We start from the raw sequence: 22,815 nt of genomic DNA, 5'->3' as shown, positions 1-22,815 counted from the left end.
GAGCATGGTGTGTGTGTGTGTGTGTGTGTGTGTGTGTGTGTGTGTGTGTGTGTGTTATGAATATGCAACAGTCCTCCACTTCACACGGGAGCAAAAAGTTGCTAAACTCCAGATTTGCGAGTGCACGCTGGCAGATTTTATGAGTTCAGAATGTTTTTATCCACTTTATAAGAAGAAGTCGACCATCAGTTGAACAAATGTCTGCAGGAGGAACTGGGAAAGGACCAGTTTGATGAAACAAACCACTCTGTTTGAGGACTCAACAGCAGTCGGTAAAACATTAGGTTGTGTCCCCCCCCCCCACAGCGTTGGCCAGAGCAACAGGGCATGTTTAGGTTCATGACAATTTTGTCTCTCAGCAGGGTGCCATTTTGCCCAGCAGCCATCTGGCAGCTGAACTGGTCTGGATGGGAAGATAGAACAAGCCCCACTAACACCGATCCTACGTGTTTGAATGTGTAAAATCTGCTGTGGTTGGTTCTTTAGGCCGGTGCGTTCATACTCAGGCATCAGATCAGATGGAGATATTATAGATTTAGGAAGATTTTCTCTTTCCCTTCCTCTCTGCAGCACAGACGCAGCCCAGACCTCCCAGTTCTTCTCTCATTGTGTATTCATGAATGAGCCAGCTATTGTTTTGCTTTAATGATGCAAATTACAACTAATTACTTCACTTTAATGAACCGTGAGAGTCTTTGTGAGCGGTGCACTAATGCAGTTATGTAACTGTTTATCTACCCATGCTCGATGTAAATATCAATAAACGTGTCCGTGTATGATTCTAAATGTACGTGTTAACATGATGTCTCCCCCGTTATTGGCTGGGGTTCCACAGATAAGGGAAGAGCCATTTAAAGCAGTGCAGCAGCAAAGAGGGCAAATTTAAAACATTTATTTTCGTGGGTTATAATTGATCGTGCAAGTTGGCCCGAGTTCTTATGTTTTTATTTTCCGAATTATCCATCAAAAGAGCCTCTCGCAGACTCCAGCGAGTTCTGTTGTCATCCGCTGACGGCGTTTTCCTCATTAAAGCTTTTTGTACCGGCCTGTGATCCAGCAGCTTTTCCCAGTCAAAAGTTCTCCGAGTGTGTGAACACAATAACCAAAAACTGCGGGATACACACAAACCCCAACTAATGTTTAAAGGGAAACTCTTTGTGGCTTATGAAAGCTTAGACCACAAAGCAGCTAAATGCATTAATGATTTAGCCAGAATTAGCTTTTCTGCTCTATTTCACTTAAAGATTCTGCTGTTTCAGCCAGTTTGCCCTTCTCATTCTAGCATATATCTCCTTGGGATTAAAGTAATCCCATTTCTCATTTGCTACTTTAAATCATGAGTTCAGAAGGCCAAGCAACCAATCAAAAGCTTGTCTGGTGTCACAGAATGGGGACCAATTAAAGGCTAACCATAAATAATGACGTTTCGTCTGCCGTAACACGTAGAATCTGAGATCTGGGCTGATTTTTGTTTTCCAGAAAAAATTTTCAAGAATGATTTGGAGGCCACTCCTTTTCAGAGTTTAACATTTCAGAATAGCGTGAATAGCGTTAGCATCTTTCTGACGTGATCTCCTTTATTTCTGGTTCAGAACGTTGTGCACGTCAGGTTGTGCACGTCAGTATTCTGGAGCAGCAGCTTTCAAACTCAGATGGTGGAGTGATCACTCCAACAGCACAAAGGTTGTTGGTTTGATCCCTGACTCCACATTACCTGGTTTCTCCCAATGAGCACGAGGCACCGGCGAGTTGGTCTCTGCCCCCGCTGGATGAAGGCAGACTGTAGAAGCACTTTGAGGGGTCAGAGGTCGACAGTCCACTCATCAATGAAGCTCGTGACTAGTTAGCGACACGGCCGATCTTCTCAACACCGTTTGTGTCGGATGTGAAGCTGAAAGAGTTGAAAAAAACTCACAGAACTGCAAATGGAATAAAACCCTGTGAACGGAAACACTTTTCCCGGCACGGTGTGGGCAACAATCATCGTTCACTTTCTCTGAGTTCTAAATCAGGGTAGCCATTATGACCGCTCTCTCAAGGTCGAGACAAAAACGTAACGAGGTCATAACTACGCCGCCGCCTGTGACACATTCGGCCCGGCTGGTTGTGGAAGAGTCACAACGTCTCTCTTCTTCTGCTGCTTCTCTGAAGCCTTTCCTGTAGATGCTGATTATTTATCGACCTCACGACCTGATGCTTGACAAGTGCTACTTCATCTACCCAATGAAATGAACATTCGCGCTATTTTGACGACTTTTGGCTAATTAGTAAAATGCTGTTTGCAGAAACGAAGCTCCAGCTGGATGCAGCCTCATGCTGACAGCCCAGAGCGAGCGTGCAGCACATGCGGGCTGGAGGAGGTGGCAGCCTGCATGGGCTGCTGTGGTCTAACTGCTTCTCCAGGGGGGCTCAACACGACCCTGCAGCACCACAAGGGGGGGCAGTTTTGATTAATTGCACCACAACTCCAAGAACTGTTTTCCAGACGTCAACACGCTACAGAAACTGGGGATGATTTCAGTTGTGCACGAGTCTTTTGGAGACTCCAGCCTGCTGTAGTAGCAGTTGTGCACTGTTAGCCTGAAGCACTTCCACATGAAACATTACCGTTTTTAAATGCCTTTGGAAATATACAGCTTATAGCCCCTCATAAACATGGAAAGGCATGAACAAACAGCCCTAAATCAGAAAATTCAGAAAATAGAGCCAAAGGCAGCAGGTAAAATACTAAAATGTTCCCCTCACTTGCTGAGAAAATGAGCTCTTAGGGGAAGGAACTTTGTAGTTCTACCTGTTCATCATTGTTAGCTTCTATTTCACTGTTGCCTCATTCAGGAAGCAAAAACAGTCGTTCTTCTCCTGAAAACACCAGTAGTTCAGTTAGTGAAAGATGTCTAAATAAATTATCAATAAAAATTAATCACCGGGGCCAAAACGGTGATTAAAAAGAGTCTAAAGTGTTCAAAAAGCCCGTCAGCATTGATAAATTCATCAATGTTGTGATGCCTGTTGGTGCTTCAGGCCCAGGACGGTTCCAGCCCAGATGATTCCAAACACGTATGGGATTTATGTGAAAGTCATTTACCTTCCGGATGAGCTGGACGGGATTCATTTTCTTTCCATTCTTTCCATCACAATCTGCAGACGGACATAACTGAGGTGGGTAATGAGGTGCACGCTGGGCTGAGGCTGGGAAAGGGTTAATGGGAGCCACACAACACCACATTCAGCTCAGGAGGTGAGATTCAAGCAAACAGAATGACGGGAACAAAATAATGCATCGGAAATACTGAGATTAAAAATAACCATCCTGCAGATTTTTATGGGCCCTTTTATTAAAGGGCACAGAATGTCGTCCCTCTCCATATGACCGTGATGGTTACTTCATCTTCATCTGAAGGTCTTCTAACTTTTGTTCAAGCAGCAGTTTCTTCATCCTTATGAATGAATCAGGAGCTGCCCCCCCCCCAGATAGCGCCGCAGCGGCCGTCTCAGAGGATGAAAACATCAGGCCAAGAAGTCCGTTTTACATCTGTCACTGCTCCACATGGGCTCAATTGCACATCATTGCAAGACAATTTCATCACAGACACTTGTTTTGACTTGTTTTGACTCGTTTGGACTCGTTTGGACGTGTATAATTGTCAATTTGGAGAACAGCTTGTGCTGCTTATTGGTGACGCTCTCACTCTCTTGTATCCGTCACCTTCGTTCTTAACATGCTAACAGCCAGCCGCGTGGCCCCAGGCGCGCACGTGCGTTTTGCTCTTGTGCTCTGCTGCATGATTGCGATATTTCATTTGATTAGCAATTGTGATAAAAAATGGGGGGGAACGAAAAGAGGTCAGACATCATTAAATGCTTTTAATAGCTTGTTTTTGCTGAGGCAAGAAAAGATTTCTAATAGCAGGGATGAGTAAATAGAGGAAGATTAGCCTCGATGTGAATCACCAGCAAATCGTCCACTGCTGGTGGATGTTCAGCACCGGTTTGTCCCGAGCATCCCAGCCTGCCGGCATAAAGGTCGCTCCTCATTTGCTCTGCATTGTGTGGTGCCTATTTAAAAAAGTCGGCCGTGTGCTTGAGGACTGTGACGCATGGGGCGCTAATGGCACGCATCAGTGACACGCAGGCAGGAGACAATCGGCTTCTTATTTTCACTCCTCTCTTCCTGCCAAGCTCGGCCACAGTCGGAATCAACAGTCCTCAGATTGGGATTAGTGTGATCGGAAACCCACACGGGGACGACCGGACGCTTTGTGTTGGATTGGACTCGTGCGTCTGGACAGAGAGGATAAAAACCAAAGCAAAACTTTCTTCTGACCCAGCGCGTTTTCCTGAGACGGTCACACGGTGGTTGATGGCGTTGGTCAACGTCTAAACGACTCTGCGAGGTCGCTACCACAACGTTTTCTTTACATAATCAGGGTGGGGGGGGGGGGGGGCTGCATCTGCTTGATTGACAGAACTTGTTAGAGGGCTCTTATTTTTCCCATCAGCAAAGTAATTATAAAAGCAGCCTCAGGGGCCCACCGGTGTAATCTGGTCACAGTGAGATCGCCCCCCCGATAGGAGCGTGATGGCTCACCCCCCTCTGCTGTGACGGCTGCTTCGCTCCCGCTGATGTTCTCAATAAAGGAAACATAGCACATGATCCTCAACGCGCTATGACAGACGTCTATGAGTCCGCAGATTTTTCAACTAAGGATGGAGAAAAGCTTTTACACACCGTAGGCAAAAAGACCCCCTCCCCCCGAGGTCACAACTACAAAACAGCGCTCCACAGGGAGCTATTGTTATGTGGCTAGCAATTACTGCAGAAGCATCTCTCTCTCTCTCACACACACACACACACACACACACACACTCACACACACACCCTGTTAGGATGATGATTTGTGTTTACACAGAAACACAAAATAATTGGATTGTTAGTTAAAGTGACCAAACAATGTGTCCGACATGCATTGCGCGCAAGCGTAATTGGTTTGGCAGCAAGTAAGAAAAAAAAAATAAAAGGTTGGCGGTCCGAAGGAAGACGGGAGAGTTGAGGACACGTGGCCGTCATCATGGGGCTGAAATCCAAACGGGTTTCAAGTCCACAGCGAAGCAAATCACAACGAGGATGCACCAAATATTTGCTTGTTTGTGGTCCCTCCACTTCCATGAACCAGTGAGGATCTAATAAGAGGACTTCAAAGGGGAATCAGGAAGAAAAATGCCTGGATCTTCACATATGATGTGCAAACGAGTCAGAACTCTGCAACAGACCGTTGTAATGATCCACCCCAGCTCAGCCTGTATCTCTGCAGGCATCTTTCTGGGTTTAGCTCCTCACGCTGGCCCTCTAATCTCTACCCCCCCACCACCACAAACTGCAAGCTCAATATTAACAATCACACAATGCAGCAGAAAATAGACATCTCAACACGAGATGCGTCAGAGTGTCGCCTGGGCGCGACCGCACGTGTGGAGGACTCAGTTTGGGGGGAGCTGCTCAGCCCAAATCGTCTCATTTGAGATGGTCGTGCTGATCGATGCAGCCCGCTGCTGCAGTCGGCGCCGGCCGGCCCCCTTTTAAGTAGCTGAATCGGTGGTGTTGAAAACGGCGGTGCTCGGCGTACCGAGGAAACCGGCTCTTAAAACCAGCCGTCAAGAGGTGGTGCGATCAGATCGCTGCGTACCTGGGAGGGCAGAGAGTCTGGCAGCCCGGACGTGGGCCGTGATTTTAATTGGATGTAGGTGAGGAATGTCAGTCCAGTTCTTTGTGACCACGTTCCACGTGACCGACGAGATGAATATTGCCTTTTGTTCCCCGGCTGATCGGTATGCCGGTGGAGCCGCTCGCCTTTAAAGCGCTTTAAAAGGCAATTGTGGCGCCTGTGCGCTCGTCTTCTGATCACTAATGGAGTACCAATGATGCGTTGAGAGCGCAAGTCCCCTAAAGCTGTTGAGAGTACACCAGGTTATTCCCATTCCGCTAATTTCGTTCCTGACGCGCGTCCCTCAGCCACAGGTGTGTGTTTGAAGCTTCCTCTCTGCACTGGAAATAAAAGCGGCGTTTCAAATTGGACTCATCCATCTGTCGTTGACCCAGGATGCAGCAGGGAAACAAAAGCATGAGTGTGGAACATTATTGCACACTTCGCCGTGACGAGAGGGGCCGCGGCGGTAAACATGGAAATTTTCCCAGACGCATCAAAGCCGGTGCGTAATGCCCCCCCCACCCCCACCCCCACCCCCGTATCTTTGGGGCACGGAGACATACTGGATTCCTCTAATGTGATATTTTCCATTTCAGCGGGAGCATTCAAATCATATTTCATTCTTGACACCTCTTGCATTCTCCGCGGGTCCGGCCGACTCCCAGGGGCCTGTGTTTGAACAGTGGTCGTCATCGGTCGGGGGGGGTCGGTGTGGGTGGGGGGTGGGGGGGGGTCAGCCGCTACTCTTAGCTTGGGGCATCGCTTTACGCCTCCAGGATGTGAGGAAATTAAAGTGGTTCATAGGTTGTTGTAGCAATTACCACACACCTACAGCTGCCCCCCCCCACCCCGCCCACTTTGTTCTGAGCAGAGAGATGGATTCTAAACACGTCGGCCTCTCTCCATATTCACCAGCCTATGGAAAATGATGTCCTGGGGAAGTGTTTCCATAACCGATTTTTGCCGAGTTTACGCCGCGCTGTCGAGGAAGCATTGGGATGAATAAGTGCTCCGCCACCTGAGTTCTGGGTCATTTTGGTTAATAGGGTGTGATATAGTCACCGTATGACTGCAGCAGCCAGTTCTTTTGGGAGGGGGACCAGGTTTGTGATTATCCCATCAAAAATATCAGACTGTTACATTATTCCAGTCGCGAAGGTCTCAGACATACAAACACCTCCCAAATCCACCAGATACATAATTAGCGACGCTAATTTGGATGATCCATTTAAGAACCTTGTGTTATGTTAATAAGGCTACATTATTAACACTCTTCAATAAAACACTCTTTAATAAAAAAAAAACCTGTGGTTGGCTTTACATCAGCTGCTAATTTGTAATGTAGCCTTGGGTGGCAACAAGGCTTTGTTTAGCTTTTCATTATTTCCCCATATTCACACATAGATATCAGGCTGTATGAAAACAAAATGTAACATAAAGCTATAGTTATATGAATTACTTTAGTGTTTTTACTCTTGTACAGAGCTTTTAAATCCTTGTCCGTCTCCTAGAAACCCCTCAGAGAAGTGGCCTCCCTTATCTCCATTAGGCAGACATCCCTGTGTTATTTAAATTCCCACCCTATTCTGTTCTTTCTGAGATGATGTTTGGGGGGGAGAATGAATATTAACATGTTTGCCAACTTCTCAAAATGATAACCTGTTATTTAGGATTGGAGTGCCTCCAGACACACATCGGTTTGTCTCTCTCATCCGGGAAGGAAGAGAGTTTACTGGCTTTTCAAGTTTCACATCCTCCTTCAGGATGTGAATCCCGAACACGCACAGTTGCCCAACAAATGAAAATCTAAGCTGTTAATCAATTTCCCATCATGTCAACACTCAGCTGTAAACCATTGCATGTCCCCAGCAGGGTGCCCTGGCTTCAGGAGGGGGGGTTAAGAATGGTTTTCAAATCTGCAAGGCAAAAATAATGGCAGGGTAATTAGTTTCTGATAACTCCCGACAGTGGCCCTCCCCTCGACAGGTACTGATACTGTTTCACTGCTGGAGGAAACGGCCGGTGAAAATGCTTTATTGGGTCTAACCAGGACGATCAATAAGATTGGTTTTTACTCACATGGTTGATGGAAGAAACTGAAATGAGGGCAGATCTAAAATCAGAGCCTTGGGGGACTCCATCAGGAACTGGTTTGTAAAGCACAAGCTGAGATTAATGTGGGCCGTGCTAGAAAATATCTGCTCCCTGAAATAGCTGATTACATCACAGCTGACTGCAGAGAAATCGCTTGAAATTCTTATGAATTAAAGTAACAAGGAGGTAAAAGTGACCACAAATGTCTAATTATCCCGTCATTGACGAGCTTTTACCACTGAAGATGAGTTTCAGTCGACTGAGTCTTAAGTTTGCTAACGGCGTTGCAGTTGCAGCCGCGTTTGGCGTTCGCTTCCCTCCACAGTCATCCGTCTATTCCGCCCCGTTGCCAGCAACACGTCTTCTGACCGCGGCCCGGAAAACCTTCTGACATTTGCCAGGTTATCCAGATGGCGCGAGCGCACGCCGTCAGGTGGTGTTTATGCGCGCCATCTTGCTTGCATGCATAATACACACACTGATAGCACCATAATAAAGGCCATGCTAATTAGAAATGCATGTTAAATGTCATTAAAGCACTCAACATGTGACTTTTGTGGCTAGCTGTGTTGTGACAGAAACGTCCCATTTTCTGTAGTTGGTCTCTAGTTAAACGCTGCAACACACACACACATTAAACGAAACTCAGTTAACGTTGTCGTATTATGCAGACGCTCATTTTACACACATATCCAACGCATATTTTGGTCCCTGCCCCCCTGATTCTGCTCTGTGTAAAACATGATGAGAATTTTGACAGACTGGTGCTTTGAAATTTCAAAGCCTTTTTTTTTTTTCATTTAGATGCAAAATAACGCAGCGCACTATTGCCACGGTGGTCTGACAGCTCGCTCTATTTTGTTTACATGGATTCCTCCACAGATGCCGCGTAGGCAACAAAATAGAGACGCAAAGGTCGGCAATTATGAATAAAAACATTCTAAAAACAACCTCCAACCAGTGCAAACCACAGAAATCCAGTGAAAAACAGTGTGTTTCTCCTGACAGTGTTACGCCACCGAGAGGACGTTTAACCTGCATTAGTGCCCCGTTGGTCAGTGTCAAGGTTGGGAAAAGCAGGCAAAAATCCCCCCTTTCCACAGTGTTCAACATTCTCTGAGAGCTAATCTGAGAAACAGACTGAAATCTAAATTTCTGGATCTTAATTATAGGATTCATCTAAAATCTCTCAAACTAGACCTTCAGTGGTGACGTAACGAGAGGGTAAAACACATTTACTAAAACACTCTGTAGCCAATAAACTAACAGATATTTATGACTGAAATAGCTTCCAGAATGATTCCAACAGCCCCCCCGGCCCTGGTTATTTTAGCTAAGCCATCTGTACGTGATCCTGTCCTCACCGACTCCACCATCCACCCGGTCCCTCTGGACCATGACGCCCCTCTGAGTTTAGCCCCAATAACCTGTAAACAACATGAGATCCTATTTCCAGCCTGGACTCGTCTCCATCTCCAGCAACACTGAAATAAATGTGTCGATGTGAGGAAAAGGCTGCCTCACAGCATTCCACGTTTAAGAGTGAAACGGAGCAGTTGCATCTGTAAGGAACCTTCACGGAAGTAGCTGTAGGTGATGTATTTCTTTTGCCCTCAGATGTGCAGAATGTGCACGTAAGGTATTAAGATGCCGATCGGCTTTTCAGGATAAACTCATCCGTGTGGAGGTGATAGCCAGCTAAAGGGTATCAGAGTATTCCCGCTCCCAACCCGCCGAATAATGAAGCCTGGCCTGGTGCTGCCATGGGCTTCACACAACTTATCCACTTTCAGACTCACATTTCAGCACAGCTGCTCCCTTAAACCGCCGGTTTCACTAACAGGTCCGTAACATCTGCATAAATTACCTGTGTGATGCAGGCGGGTAGCCAGATCTGGACTGATAAAGGGAAACGCCTTCTCCCCTTCCTCCACAGGAGCTGCGACTGTTTCACTGACCTGGCAGAGCCGGCTGGGCTAATGCACAAACACACCCCGCCTCACAGGCAGCCTGCTACAAATGGAAGAAGATTGTAGCTTGTGTAGTTTCCACATCGTTTGATCTTCGGGCCTTTGGTTCTGATGTGGCATCCATCTTGAGCAGCGGGAGTCGGTGCCAGATGACTAAAGCCTTGGGCCTCGGCGAAAACCTCGTGTAGGGACGGTGGAGAAAATGCAGCGACGGGCTCAGCCTTTATCTCCCCGCTAACTCTGTGGATCATTCTAGGCCCGCTGTGCTTTGGAACTCCAAAGGCAACACTCACCACGGAGAGATCAAGCCCACGGGCCAAGACATGCAAGACAAAAGGCTCCAAGTATGGAGGAGACCGACAGTGTGCTGCAGCAAGAGGGTCTTTGTTGGGACGGGCGACTCCTAGCAAGGTTCTGGTTTATTCCCGACTCTCTGTGATGGACCGCTGACCTGAAGGGCGTGCGTTGTCACTTTGCCTCAGACTCCAGCCCCCTCTGGGACAAACGGCGCTGTGGTTTCCCTTTTGGGCAGCGCATCACGGGAATCACTATAGATATGAGCGGTTGGTGACCTGGAAAACTCTGAGGATGGATGAGCCAAAGATAGGAGGTTACGCAGGTGTCCCAGCTGTCGCGTTGTAGACGTTCACATCCGTCACCAGAACAAACCGATGTTTAAGCTTTTCCGTAGAGCTTGTTTAATACAATCGTTTGCGTCATTTGTAAAAATCGCCAAACCCATTTCGGAGGTTTCTCGGGGGGGTTGAACATTTGGAGAATGACGCTGGCTTTATCGTATTTGGTAGATTATGGGATTGAGGCGAATGTGCTCCCTTTCATGACAGGATTTGGTTTGATTTGATTTAATTCGTGTCAGCTCTGGGCTCCTTGCTCCTCGTCTTTTCGTTTCGGGACATCTTGGCAGATTTTTTCCCGATAACACACAGTTGTCAGAGATTTCTCTTGACATAGGGTTAGGGAGTCTCAGCGAGACTCGGGTGTGCTCTATCAAAAACGCCGTTCACTGGAACAGGTTCCTCTGGAGAACTGTGCTGCACTGATGTGACACATTTATTGGGTTGCAGGATACAAATATATACAGCTCATCTTGAAATATGCAGCAGATTTGAGTTCTCTCTGACGCTGTTGCAGATTCGTTACCCAGCATTCCTCTTTGGTTTCCACCGGCTGAAATAATTCCTTCCCACCTGGTCAGTGATCCACATTTGGTCCTGATGTTGGAGGTGGACACAGATGTAGACGGAGCCATGACGCTAATGGACAGGAGCTGAGAGGCTAAAGCAGAATCCTCTGCACTTCCTCTACAGCAGACAGGTTTAAGGTCGACCAACCCCGAGGTGCTTCCACTTCCCTGGCAAAGCTGCGGCGTGTTCTTGGAAGCGTTCTTGACTAGGAAGTTTACGGACAGCTCGGGCCGCAGGATTTCACCCAATTATTTCATTAGAGAATTTAGCCCTATTAAACGAAAATGCTATTTTAATTTCTGACACCCCCCCACAGCTGCCAGAGCGAGGAGCAGAAACACGGCAGTTGGCCGCCGCCGAGACAAACCTCATGTGGTTCTACACAGATGCAGGATGCCGGTGCTTGTGCATTTTTCTCAGTCTTCCTTTACATTGGGGAAATAATTAGACGTCCGTGGGATAAAGGGGTGAAGACAGACAGAGGAAAAGGGGCACGTAAGGCATGGCTACACATAATTTGGTGTAATTATGCTCTCATGTGGAGCCTTTTCTGTGGATTTGTGGCAGCTTTGTTAATATAAAACACACATCTGTTCATCTACGAAAGCTTGTATCGACACAGATTTCCTCTAATGAATTTTTAATGTTTACTAGAATTCAGAATAGAATATACCTCAATGTCCCCATAGGAAATCTGCTTTGGACTTCCCACAACTCCCAGTAAATCCAACAAACAGCAACAGGAGCCATTTCACAGCCACCAGAAGAGATGACAAGACAAAAAAAATCCTTCCCTTAATTGTTGTAGGTGATTGTTAAGACAGGCAACAGATATTTAATTTTCTATAATAAACTCAGCAACTCTCATTACAGGACCTGAGAGGGCGTCAGAGATTATTCTATCTACTAGTTTTAAAACACTCGGATCAAAACTAGACTGGAGGCATTTCTGTTTCTTTACACCGATTATTTTCATTTCTGTCTGAACAATATGAGTTAACTTTGTTTTCAGGGCCACGGGGGGAGATTCCCAACCGGGTCTTCATTATGTTCGCCGGGGTAGCCCGATAGAACATAAAACGCTGCTCCGGTCCAAATGGACATATTCTGCTCAAACAAATACAGCGTCAGAGTCAGGAGCAGAGCCAAAGTATGTGGGTTTCCCATGTTAGAGTGTTGTCACGCTGGATTTCAAAGATGGCACCCGTTGGATGGGCTGAAAGGGGATTAGAATGCCGGATATACACAGAGAAGGACCTTTGCTTTCCCTCATGCTTTGACCATTATTACAACTCATGATATAAACACCTAATCTTTGCTTTTTAAGCCTTTTATAATCCTCTACAGCCTCCAAGGGATGTGTTTGTCTTTATCAAATCCTCAGTGTTTAGCAAAAAACAAGTCGTCCCCAACTGTCAACTCGGAAAATCACAGCAGGAGCTGTCTGGCAAAGCGGCGTCGGAGGAGCTGCACAGTGAAGGTGGGGCCGCTCTGAAAGGACGGGTTATTTTCTCAGCCCTGAAAGCTTCATGTTAAAAAAAAAAATCGCTGTGAAATGGAAACAAACCGAAGCGGTTTAAGCTGGGGGCAGAACGTAGAGAGAGCGGAAAACAACCTGTCATAGGCGGCAAATCCAGCAGCACTCGAGGTTTGGGAACGTGTGAACGAAACCACTGTTGGTTATCAACATGAAAACAGTGTAATTACCGATCGATCCGACCACAGATGGAAGAGGTTCGATTCACGAGTTGGGAGGAGTTAAAGCAAGTGTGACATTCCCAGAGCCAGTGGATCCCCCTGGAGCCACCACCCACCCAGCCCACTGGGGAGATGAGCCGCTAATTATGGCTAAAACCTCGTCGACCAATTACAGAGCCTATCGGCAAATCCCAGTTGGAGAGTTGGAACTTACATCACATCCGAGGAGTCCCGGCAACAAGCTGGAATTCTACCGCAGACCTGCCGTTGTCCTTGGTGCACTATCGGCAACATAGGGTGAAAAATTAACAGGGTATTTAAGATTTAATGTCTTACATGACAGCGTGTTGATGGTTGCAAAGCCTCATGGGCACTAAAAAGAGGATGGAGTCCACAAAGAAAGTCCCATTCAGCCTGATAATAAAAGGCTTTGTTTCATTCAGTGTGTTTGAACCTGGAATGGTGGCGCGCACGCTGTTGGAGAGCGTCAGTTCAATTAAGTCAACGCTGATAAGTGTGAGATGTAAGCGTGTGATAAGAATAGCGAATGTCTGACACTCAATTCAGAGGACATTACATCATTTCCTGGAATTGGAAATATAAATTAGAATATGAAATTATCTCTGAGAGGCCATAGATTACAGTGATTTGGCTTAGGAACACTGACATTAAAAGATAAGACAGACAATAAGGTCAATGAATTCTGGGTGTTCTCTGCACTTTAGCACATCCTGTAAGACTTATACCCACACACACACACCCACACACACACACACTCATGCGTGGGACCAGCTTGGGAGCAGGAAGTTGTTACAGGAGAAAACATTCCAAACTGCACAGCTTCAACGTGAAGGTGTGAAACCTGTGGATGTGGAGGCATCAGAGTCTAAACTGGCTGCTTTTACCAGCAGCTTTGTCTTTGCTCTGCAGATTTAAAGAAGGAACCAAACAGGGAAAACCTGAGACTTGACTGCTGCTATTATTCCAATCATGAGAGCTGTGTTAACCTCAATTCTCAGCGGTGTGTCAGATTTGGCAGCATCTCGTGGTGAGATAACTGATATTTTCTGAGTGCGGAAACATGCTGGAGCTCCATTTCAGCACATGCGGAGGCTGAATTGCTTCATTGTTTCATATAAATATACTGACAGTAAATGATCACAACAACTTACAGTTATTTTAAACTGGATTCATGTGTCTGCACTTTATATCACATTCAGATTATAGTTCGATTAGAAACAGCATAAAATAGCCTCACAGCACTTATTAATGCTCAGGACTGTCAGGGAACCCAGATAATTAGCTTCAAAGCTAGTTGAGCTGTTATCTTTATTTCATTGTCATTATTATTATGTGACAACATCCTGTCACCAGAGTGTTAATGTGGAAACACTTGATTATCAGAGGAAAAGATTCAAAACTATTTTTATATTTCAAACATTTCTGAGTGTCAAAAGCACTTGAAGCCGATAGATTTTGACAAGCAAAGCACATGACACAAAATGTGTTTTGTTTTTTTTACATTAGAAGTCAAAACTAAGCTCTCGTGTCAGGAGGAAGCTCCACATCGTGAAGGATGAGACAGATGGGAGAGCGTCGCTCACCGTCACCGCCATATTCCAGACAGAGGTCACGCTCAGTCTGCTGAACAGACTTGACAGGATTCAAGGTCCTGAGAGGAAAATTGGGTCATTTATTCAGCACTTAACAACATCCCATCCATCCTTCACCCACCAGGTTCAGCGGATTAGAAAATCTGGGAGTCCGTTTTCAGGTGAACGCCGCTCTAACTAAACGTGGACCAGCTGGTTCCCTCACGCCGCTTTATTGAGGGAGAATGACGGAGTTCGGCTGCAGCGCGGCAGAACCGCTGGGTTCGTGCACCTTCATACGGGAGTGCGATGAGCCTTCGCGTTCTCGTCTCGCACTCGTTTGCAGCCGGTGTCGGAGGCGGCCCGGCCGTGACTGGCCCTGATCACACCCGCCTTGACCTTGGGCTCACTCATGAAGACGGACGGCTGGCGCGCTTTGCTCCGGTCTCGCCGCGTCCCAAAGAAAAGCTTTTAGATTTGCTATCAGCCTCAGACGGAGTCTGGAATGAATCCATTTCTGGAGAAGAATGAGGAACCGACTGCGTCTTCCAGATCCACAAAACTGATACAAAGGGACTGAGACTGAGGCTCTAATGGCTGGTACAGGTGACTCCACTGAATTCTTGGTTAATCATGAAGTCTCCTTTAAAGACCACACCTTTACCGGATTAGCGCTGATTGACTCTCTATGTTTTTAATCAGCCCAGGCAGTCAATAAGGGGATTTTGCATCTCTGCGGCCTTCAGCGTCTGGCAGCACATTCCTAGTTTTCCACTATTTACCAGAGACAAAGGGGCATTTTGAAAAATGTCTTAGGTTGTGTTTCATTTTCCACTGACACTTGACTGACGGGGTGATAAAGATCTCATCGGATTTTCTTCATTTTCAATCTTGAGCTTACAGGTCTTAGATTTTATGCCTTTTTCTGTGAATAGAACAATAGAAGTGACCTTTTAACCCCATAACAGCACAAATTTAAAAAAAACGATGGAGGCTGTGAAAAACTGAAGATTGGAGCCAAGCAAGACATGAAGCCTCTGTTTTGTTCCTTAGCATACCTTCAGCGATGCTTTTTAACAGAACCTGCTCCCCGTTTACTGATGAAATCTGGAGAATATGACATGCTCCAACCTGATGTTCAGCCATAGTTCTTAAACACAAACTGCAGGAAGGTTGGCTCCTCCGTTTTCTGAGCCACTTCCCCGGGTGGCCGGAACAATCATCCAGCTATTTTTTCACATTTCCCTCCAAAGTTTTTACATTTTACTACAGAAATGCTACAAAGTTGTCCTTTCATTATTTTCAAAGTGATAAAGGGGAAGAAAGGGAGAAAAGACGGAATCCAGAATGAGTGAGGGCTGAAGCCTGCAGACAAACCCGCAGGCTGTATCGGTATCTGCGTGTGGAGCGATAAGTTAGACAGCCCCAGTCTGCCCATCCGCCGCCGCCGCCATTTGTCAGAAGTGACTGGAAACTCCCGCTGGCCACTGTGGTGGATATGCAGCTCCATGCAGCAGCATCGCGCTTGACAGGTGCAATCATTACAGACAGTCCTGCTATATTTACTGGCCAGCTGGTGCACGCGTGTGTGTGGGTGTGTTTGCATGAGAAATGGAAGATGCGGGACTTGACACCATGGCTACATCCATACCCAGGGGGAAAAGTGCCATTTCTATTCTGATCATTATTATTCAGCTCAACCTGAGGGGGGTGAAAAAGAGGCAGAGCGAGAAGCTGCCGTTTCATCCTCCGTAATGACCCTGCATTAGCTGGAGTTCCGCTTATAATCACGCTGCTAAAGCGGCGTTCAACAGCAGTTAAAATGTCAACCTGGATCCCGGCAATCCGATTCCTTTAATTAAACTGTCGAGCGGTTAACAATCAACTCTGGATGTGTTTTTTTTAATGTATTTTTGTCTCCTTTCAGTGCTGTGAGGCTGGTGTGAGCGTCAGTTTGGAAGCTTTGATCAGACTTGATTATTGTCAGTCTTCTTCACCAACCAGTGATAATACCCAACAAAAAGTCTTTTCTTCTGTTTTCTTTGGTTCTCTTTTCGCATTTTGAAGGATCACACCTTTAATTGCCTCTCTGGTCAAATAAAAATCAAACTCTTCGACGGAACCGAACCAAAATGTCTCGCCTAGAAAACTCCATTAGATGGAAACTCACAGCTGGCATCAGCATGGCTGCTGTTCTTCAGGTGGATCTTGGGAGCGAATGCTAATTATCCGTCTCGCGTTTCCTCTGTGGCGCTGTGAATTATTAAAGCTGAGTTGTTGTTCGCAGTGGCACCCACATCTGAACTCCTGAGGTTTCCTTTCAAGCTACGGGCCTTCGGGGAATTGACATGCACATGCTCGGTATGAAAGCTGGAAAATAGTAGTCTCCTGAGAAATAATCACCTGAATATTTACCTTTGCCGACGCCCGACAGCGGCGGTGACCTTGTAATCGCAGGGGCAGCAGTTGTTAGCATTCGACAGGCACGGGGCTCAAAGCAAATTGATTTTCGCCTCGCTGAGATGTTTTTACTACGCCGGTCCGGATTGCACCCATGTTGAACCGACATCCAATCCAGCGCTGCTTTGACACCGTTAACCTCTGGGGGACAACGTGTCAAACTCAACTTGGACATTTGGTCTCAATCTTGGGAACAGAACACAGGAAATGAGATATTTAGCATACGGTCACTCCGAGCAGGACACCGAGCCTCTGTGTAATATTTACAGGCCATTTCCACCACAGACGGAGCGTGCGACCGCTGAATAGGGATCAATCCTACAATCTTACGGCTAAATTGATAAAAGGTGGAGAAAGGTTTCGATCCATTCAAAATGATCCTTTAGGACCAAAAGTCAAATCCATTTAAGACCCAATCCTGAATTTTTTATTCTTTTCCCCATCATTAAGAACCTTGTTCGTGTTTTAATTGTGTGCACTTGACTTTTATGTGGATTGAGAGACTTCCTATGTCCATAAAACGCCCAGTGGAAGAGGAGCAAGTCGGTCTGGAGCCTCAGCAAAGGCTCCTTTTATAACCACAGCTGCACTTTAATGGTCCCCGGCTACAGCAAACCTATATGTGAAGATGCCTGCTTAAAAACCAGCTAAAAAAGGTATCATGGTCTCTGACCTGTATTTGGGGGAATGTTCGGACTCCCAACAGATGTAATACGTTCTCACAAATGGAGGTGTTGGTCGGGCCCTTTGGAGCTGGTTTGGGCCCTTCAGCTGAGTCCTCGTCACTCCGAGCTCTTCAATTTGTGAACAATAGTGACACAAGACTCTGCAGAGCCACGACTGCCTCAATCTGGCTGCAACAGCTTTGGAAACTGGTGTCAGCCGGGGTCAAACAGGTCAAACAGCCAAATGTGAAATGAACGGTCGGGATGGTGGTTGTTTCTACTGGAATGATGTTTTGAAGCTTCCGTGACACCGAGACGCTTCCTAAACATCTTTTATTCCTTTTAGGTCTTTAATATTCATCACAGGAGAATTTTACTTTCGTTGACGCCGAACAAACGGCAACATCAGATTATAAATGATTCCGCGCGGATCAGCAGGGAGTCGTTTAAATTTAGTGTTTGCATAGAAACATTTACACGTTTGTGGAAAATAAAGACATTTGGATTTGCATCCATGTCTGGAAACGTCCCATTAGCGTGAGAGTCTGTGGAGGTTGACTGTAAGGAAGGTTACCTTCTAAACTGTGGGGTGGGGCAGCAGATTTCTCTGCTTTCAGCTTCTGAACCATCAGGTCGGTGATGAACATGTGACAGGAGGCTTCCCACAGGGTCGATGGGACTAAATGGCCACACAGCTTTGCTACATCAGCTGTTCGGGGGAATCAAAGCTCCTCTGGACTCCACAAAGTCTGAAATTTTGATTTAAAATAACCTTATGTGTGTGTTTTTTTTTTTTAACCTCACAGAAGTGGTTCTGCTCACAGTGAAGAATTCCATCTTCTGCCTGGGAAAATCTAAAGCTGATCAATAGCACAGAGCGGCGCAGGCACATTGCCTAAGAGCCAGTGAGCAGTGCCAGAGCAGCAGAGCCCTGAGGGCTGAATAAATGACTGGCGCTGGATGATGTGGAGCCCTCACCAACTCTCCCCTGGTTTCTGGGTCAGGTGCTCGGAGCAATGAGGTGCAAGGCTAATGGATGGACTCTTCACAGCAGACTGAAGATGGAAGAGCTCGAGCAGCTCGCTGCTCTGCTATTGGCCATTAGGGAGAACAAAGCTGTGCAGATGGAAATAGTTTGCCACAGATATGAAGAGGAATGAAAGTTCATCCAGCAGAGGCATGCTGGGGTGTGAATGAAGGGGGGGGGGCACTTCCCACTCACTTGGGAAAATCTTCTCTTTCTTTTTCATTATAGAACCAGTTGCTTTTAAATGATCTGAATTATTCTCCTTCACGTAAACGACAACAGGCAGACAAAGACAGATGAGCTCCTGCTGCTCTGCTCCTGTGGCGCCGCCATGAAACCCCCCCCCCCCATCTAAAAATCAGCACGACTTTAAAATTAGAAATCAAAATGAAGGTGAACCGAAGGTGGAAATGGAGACATTTTGAGTTGAAATGAAAACTCAAACTGTGCTGGTACCACAAGAAGAGGCTGCAGGGCTGTTCTACCTCTAGCGTAACAGAACCCGAGGGGACATGAAGAGCAGTCCGCCCGCTCATCTGTGTGTACAGCCTGAGTCCAGACCTGTGGGGCCCAGATCTGACGGGGGGGCCCAGATCTGACGGCCACATGGTGGTTCTGTGGGAGAACAGCCTCACAGCACAGACTCTGTTGGCTCTTCCTCTCAGCCGTCCCCACTGTGCAGCAACTGTCCCACTAAAACTGGTCCAGCCTGAAACACTCTCGGTCCCCTTGATGATGAAGTGCAGCAGTAGCAGCGCACCTCCAATCTCAACGTGGCCGGTGCAGATTTGGACCACGTGTGGTTGGTTTAGAGGAGCGAGTGAAGAAAACTAGCACAAACCAACAGCTGTAACCAGGCCGAGTGGCAGCAGCTGTTTAAACTGAGCAGTTTAATTGTTGCTGGAAGACAGTGAGATTTTTAAATTACAGAATAATGACTTTATAATCATTCTTGAATAATTCTTTACTCTATCTCTTTTAGTCTCACACACACAGACGCCCCCCCGAGAACGTTCCTTCAGCGAGCGTTTTAAATGTATGCAGTGTTAAAGTGCTGTTAAAAGCACATTTACTTCCCCCACAGCAAAGCAAATCACCACATGAATATTGGCCGCTTCTTAACGAGGCTTCTGTGATCTAACGGGCACGTCGTGATCGAGCCTCAGCAAGTGGAGTAAAACGGCAGCGATGACCTTTGGCGCTGGGAAACGCTCTGCCCTTTCATGTGCACGTTTGATTGTGGAGACGAAGCAGCTAATTAATGCAGGAAAGTGACCCACCAGTTTACTAACGGGGGTAATGGATGCGTGCGGCGGCCACGTTGGGTGGAATTCACCAGTGGATTTGGCTCTTTGATCGATCTGCCTCATCAGATTTTAAAGATGTGGCTGCAGCGCGCTTTAATTTGGCCTCCGACTGTTATTGTTTCTGGGATTATTACAGCGTCTCAGTGATAAAGCGCAACAACGGCGATGTTGACAGAACTAGAGATTGCAGGGTGTGTTTACTGTCGTTTGTGTGTTGATGGTAATGGATGTGCTGATGTCCAGGATCCTGTGGGATGAGCATCATTGTCTGACGTTTGCAATATCTCCAAATAAACAACATTATCAGATCCTTTCACTTCCTGGAAATTCTCCAGCTTTTGTAACTAAACAGGTGTGTGATGACACAACGGCAGTCTTGGTTTTAGGCTTAAAGGGCAGAAAAGTCCAGTGAATAATCACCATCTCTCTCTGGAGCCCGTCGATAGTGGAGGCATGTTGAGATCCTGAGCAGAAGGTGAGGTCTGGAATCACTCACAGCTTGCTTGGTGCTGTCTTCTGTCCTGCCTGTCAGAGCTTCTGGATTAAATTTATTAATATTACATCAGCAAATATGAGCTAATTGAGAGCTGTAGCCAGTACGACCAACACTTCAGTCATTTTCTATTCACATTTCTTTATGTTTCTTTATTTGTAACCCATTTAGTTCTAAATAATAGTCACAGTATACCGTGTGTCTCTGCCTTTGCTTTTTAAATTCAATAAAATAAAAAAAAAACCCATTTGCTCCATGTAGAGACACGATTTATCTTACCTATCAGGCCCAGATAAAACCTTTCTTCCTTTGACGTGATAATGAACCAAATTAAGTTTCTACTCTTTGCTTGAGGCAGCAATTCCCATTTAAACCGTCCTCTGAATTTATGTGGATGAATTTAGGCTGACGTAATTGCGTGTAAAGTGCGTCCATATGGTGGCGCTACCTGTGCTCTTCCGTAGTGACGCCCACGCCTCCGCTACCTCCGCTACCTCCGCTTTTCCCTCTAATTTGTCAGCAATCAACAAACCAACAGGTGTTCCTGGAAACTGCTAACACAAATGTTCGCAAGGGAGAAAATCATTTTCGGCGGGGAGCGGAAGGCGGCCGTTCTGAGTCCGCGAGGAAAAGCCAAATTCAGTTTCCATTTTTCCGAGTTCAAAAGAAAATCTCCCTTCAACGCGTCCACTCCCACAGTTGTCATTTCCAATCTGACCAGCGTCTCCATCAAGTCTCCGATTTCCGACGTCCATTTGTAAACACAATTATTTCTGCGGCGCAGAACAACAACAGCCCCTTTGCAATTACTGGGGCTGTTTTTTGGGGCTGCGTCGGCGTAAACTCGGGACTTTGAGCCAAATGGGCTTTTATAGACATCTACCACAACCCTCGCTCCTTTGATGCGTCTCTCCTTCCCCGCATTGACATCTACGGGACTACAGGCTAACAGGGACCAATTCTGGGGAAGGCAGAATGTAGGAGAAAGATAACAAAACGCCTTAAAGTGTTAACGCACAATTCAGCGGGTGGTTGTAGATCAAATGCTCAAAGCCTGGGAAATTACTGGCTAATGTGTGTGCATTTGAGTGTTAACATGCTTAGCAAGGCCACGCCGTGTAGAGGGGGACTCTTAAGTGAATTTTATTTGTCACCCTGAGTAATGCGGCTTTAAAGTCTTTCCAACACTCGGCTCATAATGCCGCCATTAACCCGCTTCGCATTCTCAGGCTGTCAATGCTGCGTGCCGCCGCTGATGGATGTGACCCAAGGCCCACTAATAATCCTGCAGTGCCTATAAATCAGGGATTTCAATGGAGAACAGATCGATAAATGTTTTCAATTCAGAGCCGTTTGTTACTTTAAACTCAATGATCTGCCCACCCACACACACCCACCCACACACACACACACCCACCCACCCACCCACCCACACACACCCACCCACACACACACACACACACACACACACACACACACCACACACGCACACACACACACACACACACACACACACACACACACACACACACCCACCACACACACACACACACATGTGCACAGAGTTATTATTTGATTTAAACACACCCACCTTTTAAACGTTTTCCCAAATCCACGTTGTGTCACACTAATGTGTTCGCATGTTTTAGCTGAGGACTAAAACTCCGTGTGCAGCTGTGTGGTTGGATGCTGCAACCCTTTTTTCACCCCTCCTTGTGCCGTTATTTACACACTACCGTGCTGGCTTCCATAAATGCTGATTTCAGATCAGACCTCTTGGGAGAAGAAGCTACAAAATCTAGTATTTTGTATTCGAAAGACTTGACATAAGCATCAGGTTGGCTAAACTCTCAATCATCTGGAATTCTATAACCATCGTTTACAACATTCCGCACTGACTAGTTTCATATTTTTATCGTCTGATTGATCTGTTCAGACGACATCTCGACATTTCTGAATCAGAGCGGACACCTGCGATGGAAATGAGCTGCAGAAGAATAAGTCCATTCGAAAGATACTCATCAAAACCCCGATCTTATCAGAGTCCCCGCGTCTGTTCAGGAACGTCTGAGCCGATGATGAAATCAGGCGAGTCGGTCTAAGTTTGATGATGAAGGGCTCCAAGTTCAACAATGTCGGTTTGAGATACATGCGGGGGAAAGGAAGCGCATAATTAAATAGGCTGAAAAGTGGGGCGAGATTAGCAGCGGCCGTTCTCCAGCCAGCACTGCACTGCGTCAAGTGCCAACCAGATTCGTGAAGTCTCCTTGAACCCCGGCCGACTCACTTATATCCTGATAAGTGCAGAGATTGATCCTGAGTTCATTTCCTCGCAGTCGCAACCCTTCCAGCGCTCCCCGTAATTGCCGCGAGCGTACAGGATCATATCTGGACAACATCCAGTCAGGCCCATTGAGTTATGCGCCTCACCTTCCATTTTAATGCGACCCCTGCGGAATTTTGTCGAGTCCTCACATTAAGCCTGTTCCCTTTTATTAGCGCACAAATTGAAGATATTGATTAGTGATTGAGGTCAAAGGCGATGGCACGCCGCTCTCCCCCAAACATCCATATCATTACTTCACACTAACACATTTTA

The 22,815-nt window shown here is 46.5% G+C and overlaps 1 protein-coding gene across 2 annotated transcripts in view; it reads right to left on the bottom strand.

Moving 5' to 3' along the window:
- Positions 1–22,815, bottom strand: part of LOC101075628 (regulator of G-protein signaling 21-like) — a 151,990-nt gene that overhangs the window by 9,219 nt on the left and 119,956 nt on the right. Inside the window, exon 1 of one of the 2 annotated variants that reach the window (XM_029828261.1) lies at positions 1,715–1,887. The exons of the other annotated variant lie outside the window; for it this stretch is intronic. The gene's annotated coding sequence lies outside the window, so the exon portion shown is untranslated. Of the gene's footprint in view, positions 1–1,714; positions 1,888–22,815 lie in introns of those variants that run through there. 2 annotated transcript variants of the gene reach the window in all.

The sequence above is a fragment of the Takifugu rubripes genome, chromosome 20 (genome assembly GCF_901000725.2).
Source record: "Takifugu rubripes chromosome 20, fTakRub1.2, whole genome shotgun sequence".
In the NCBI taxonomy this organism is placed as follows: Eukaryota; Metazoa; Chordata; class Actinopteri; order Tetraodontiformes; family Tetraodontidae; genus Takifugu; species Takifugu rubripes.
This window is presented reverse-complemented; position numbering and strand designations above follow the sequence as displayed.